Below are 4,651 nucleotides of genomic sequence, written 5' to 3'. Positions count from 1 at the left end.
CATTTTGGGTTAGTTATTCACACTATGGAACAGCATCTCTGCACATCTCTGTGAGTTTGGTTGTTCACATGAGCCAGCACTCAAATAAACATGGAATCAATGATGCAAATGTATTTTAAATGCGTTCAAGGCATGCCAAGTTTAATCACGAGTCAATTCGCATTGGTTATTCATACTGCTGACAATGCAAATCTTAAAAAAATACCTAGGGGGAAAAACGATACCTTAGATTGTACGCCTCTGGCAGAATTTAATGTTTTGAATTGATTGTATCTGTAAAGCACTATATAAACAATAACAATATTAATAATTGATTATCCTAAATAAACAATAGCAATATTAATAATTGATTATCCCACAATAAGTGGGTTTCTTAGCAGCCCCCTCCTCCCAAAACTTTAATCAAGTGCATTCAAGATGCATGTCAACAATGAAGATTCAAGGTCCAGGCTATTTGGCAGATCATATCTCCCTGTATGATCCGGCCTGAGTTCCTCAGGAGAAGCAGTTATCTCCATCCAACCACCATTGTAAGTATGGTTGGTGGGGACACGAGAGAGGGCCTATTCTATGGCTGCCCCTAGACTCTGGAATCCCCTTCCTAAGGAGACCAGAATGGCCCTCTTTTTTTGTTCTTCCATTGGCAGGGTATGACCTTCCTGCTCAGAATGTTTCTAAAGAACAGGCTGGATGTTGTATTCTTTTCAAGGTATTTCAAACACTTTTATTATCTTTTAAACTATATTTTATTCTTTTTTAAAAAAATATGCAATCTGTTTTAATATGGTAACAATTTAATTCTGTTTTAATGTAACACTTCTCTATGTTTTTAATTGTACTGTTTTTAATCTTATAAACTTCTCTGAGTCCCAGTTTTGGGGAAAGGGTGGGATAATAATAATAATAATAATAATAATAATAATAATAATAATAATAATAATATCAAACCTGGATTCATCCTAGATTATTTTCACCATCTGAATAATTACTGTGCTTGCTTCAACAGCACATATACTAAAATTGGAATGATACAGAGAAGATTAGCATGGCCCCTGTGCAAGGATGACATGCAAATTTGTGGAGCGTTTCATTTTTTTAAAAGAAAAAATAATAATTCCAACACATTTAACTCTAAACACATAGAGTTATTTCATTTCCAACATGAGCAGGGTTACAGTGCTGTGGAGCAATATTTGTTTTCTCCCACAGCAAGAAGGAAGCTACAGTAAACAGTTGAGGATTTATACTCCTAGTGAATACTGAGTCAACTCAGCATTTTCCCATATTGATTGCTCCCTTGTCTAATCCCTGGTCTGGATGAGGTTTGAGAAAGTTTGAAAGCTGGAGGGAGAGGAAGAGGTGGGCAGGGAAACCCCTTGGAAAGTCTACAGAAGCTTCTTTATGCAGCCTTCATCAGCAGAAGTCAGAAGCACACGTTTTCCAAAAAGTAAAATATACAGTGTGCCCGCTCCATATATGGGTGCACCGTACGTGGAAGCCACGTAGCAATTAAATGAATGGCATGTGCATCCGCGGCACGCGCATGTCACCCTGCCACGAGCATGAGCCCCATTATACTAAATGGGGCTCGAGCATATGCATCATTTGCCTTACACGGGGGATCTGGAACAGATCCTCCACGTAAGGCAAGGCTCCATTGTATTTTTAAAAATATTGTGCTTTTTTTAATGGTTGCTTATCATGGGGCACTCTTAAATACAAAGTAAAATCATGGCACAATATATTAGCAGAGAGTGCAACAGGTCCCATTTAAATATATATTACATTATATGTTCCTGCTCACCAGACAAAAACAGAAGTGTGACATATTTTGAAGAACGAACAAAATGACACTTATCACATAAAAGTTAAAGTGGGGGAAATAGGATAAGATGACAAAAGATTTTTCTGCAGCTTAAGTTATCACAACCACAACACAACTGAGACTTTAAAAAAAATCAAGAAAACAAAATGTACTCTTTTTTTTTGAGGGAAATGTCCTGTTCCTTTCTATGAGGACCTAGTTCTTTCAGTTAATTGTTTTGAATGAAGATATAGGCAACTAATGAGTTACCAAAGTTGAAATCTATGAGACAAAGTCAGGAGTCAGTTTTTTGTTGTTCTTAAGGGAAAAAAAAAAGTGGGGCATATCAAAGATTTAAATTCGTAAGGTCTTCAGTAAGCCTAGCAAATTCTCTTAACTTGGCATTTCCAGCTCTATCCCTTGAGCTGTAATGGATGAACCTCTCTTGAGAAAATAAAAGCAAGTGGCAGCAGAGCATGAAAATTTTAACACCAGGAAGACATTGCCTGAAAGCAAGGTGTAATGCTTGTCAGATACAATGTGCCAGTTCACATTCACAAGCCTTGTGTCTTCTCAACATAGGATGGAGTTGTGTGCCAAACTACGAAAGGCAGCCAATTCTGCAGTTCTTCCCTCTGAAATCAAAGACTGAAATCAGGAGCATAGGAACAAGAAGGAGGTTATCAGTGCTTTCTCTTTTTTGCCAATTGTCTGTTTTCCTTAATCTATTGCATAATTTTGAAATTAGTATAGAGTTCTTCAATTTCTTCAGTATTCCCTGATGTTTGCCACATTCTAGCAGATCATGGCTGCTAGCTGCACATCATATTACCACTACCTAAACTCATGTAGTTATTCCTCATGCTGATGAAATCACAACTTGAAAAATAAAAGAAGATAAGTTTCCATGTATTGGCTCCATTGATAGGAAAGAAGGAAAGAGGGAAGGAATTGCCCTAAAACTCTGTTAATGAAAAGTTAATGAAAATTAAAGTTTATCATTATTATTTTTAACCAAAAAAAATTATTTAAGTTGAAATTTTGGCATTAACTTTACTCCAGGCTTGAGTTATTAGGCTTGTAAAATTAGTTTAATGAGCTGCAGTGCAAAAGAGGCAATTGCTCTTAGACTGTGTTGTTGGTGTTTTCCTTCAAGTCATTTTTGACTTATGACAATCCTAAGGTGAACCGATCATGGGATTTTCTTGGCAAGGTTTGTCATTGCCTTGCCCTGACCCTGAGAGAGTGCTCTTATATTACCTATCTGTTTTTTGGTTTGATTTGATTTGCTTTCTTTTTTTCTTTTTGCAATACTACTTCTTTGAGTTTTGATGGCTCTGCAGGGTATGGGAATTACATGGTTTAGATCAGAAAACATTTTTACGCAGTTGTGATGGACTGAGTTAAGAGGCTTTTGGTGACAGTCTCAGTAACTGATCTTTCCACACCTTCTCTCCAGTGTGTGTGTGGGGGGGGGGGGGGATTGTATATATTGTATTTTTTAAAGGTTGTACCCCGCTTTGATTGTGGTAACAAAAAGCGGGATATAAATTAAAGTTTTATTTTATTTATTATTATTATAGTACAATAAAGTACTTATTTGCAAAGAAAATCTGATCCATCTCTCCTTCATAAAAATATGAGTACACTATCTAATATTTGAATGCTTCCTAGGATAGGAACTTTTATTTTGTTCTTGGCACAACATAGTCTGTGTGGGTTTTGAAACCTGTGCAAGAGTTTGGGAAACTGCGTATCTCTGCAGTTAAAAACACACACAAAAAAAACCTATTCTTGCAATCTTTTCACTACACTACATCTGTATTATTTTAATTGTTGGAAGCTGCTTTGATTGTTTCTTACAAAAAAGTGGAATATAAATAAAAGTTTATTATTATTATTATTATTATTATTATTATTAATTATACACACAGAAATCTGCAGCATTCTGAGGGAAGAGAAACCCATCCATTTAATGTCATTTTTGCTACATACTTGGGAAGAATGAACAAAATGCAAATCTAAATTCCACACTATATCCCTATATGAGCAACATGATGAAGGGTTTGACTGTGTGATTACAGTCTTTGCTGGTTTGAATGCTGAACAACCTAAATGTTATACAACAGGAAAATAAATTTGTTCTGACTGAAGCTACAGTGTTTTCTGGTTTTAGTGTTGTGCAATTTCCCTTCCATGCCAAAAATTTCAAAGGTTTCAGGGATGGCTGCACAGTTCTTTGGAGAAGCTGCACAGTTTCTGGAAAACAACATGTTTTTCTTGGACAAGCTGCACAGCTGTTGGAGAAAAGCTGTACAGTTTCCCATCAATGGGAGGGCAGGTATTCCCTTATGTCCTGAAGCTAGGGATGAAAACTGTTTCATAGTTCTCAATATCCAGTGGAATTTAAAAAAAAACTTCACCATTTGTATCCTTTCCTGATCTGTCTGGCAGCAATTGAAACCCATGGTGGACTGGCTAAAACTCTACACCCAATTGCAAAATATGTATCTTGCTATTATTTTCTTTCAAATTTATTATTGAGATTTCACTGTGAATGTAAAAAAAATGACAAATAATGATACTATGAAGAAACAAAAGCATATGCAACTCAGTTGGGCCTTGAGCCTCCTTTCAGAATGCCAGTCACTTGTAATTTGTACTGGGTTTTCCCATCCCAGGTCTACCCTGTGGAGTATTATCTCCCATTGCTTAGTTAATTGATTTTTTCTAAAGGCATTTGAAGATCAATACAATAGTAATGTATCAACTGCAGATTTATTAGACATTTTTGGAAAAGAAAGAAGGAATACATGGATGTTCAAGTGGCTGATTTTAATCAAGATT

General features: G+C 36.0%; 1 non-coding gene across 1 annotated transcript; it reads left to right on the top strand.

The window, feature by feature from the left end:
- Positions 1-990: 990 nt before the first annotated feature.
- LOC149309389 (U6 spliceosomal RNA) lies at positions 991-1,097 on the top strand. The gene has a single exon (XR_016282010.1). It is a non-coding gene; the product is annotated as a U6 spliceosomal RNA (small nuclear RNA).
- The last annotated feature ends 3,554 nt before the right edge of the window (positions 1,098-4,651 follow it).

The sequence above is a fragment of the Sceloporus occidentalis genome, unplaced genomic scaffold, assembly GCF_023333645.1.
Source record: "Sceloporus occidentalis isolate IW3139 unplaced genomic scaffold, rSceOcc1.0.p SCAF_7, whole genome shotgun sequence".
Classification (NCBI taxonomy): Eukaryota; Metazoa; Chordata; class Lepidosauria; order Squamata; family Phrynosomatidae; genus Sceloporus; species Sceloporus occidentalis.
The sequence above is the reverse complement of the archived record's forward strand: the minus strand, read 5'-3'. Positions and strand labels throughout refer to the sequence as shown.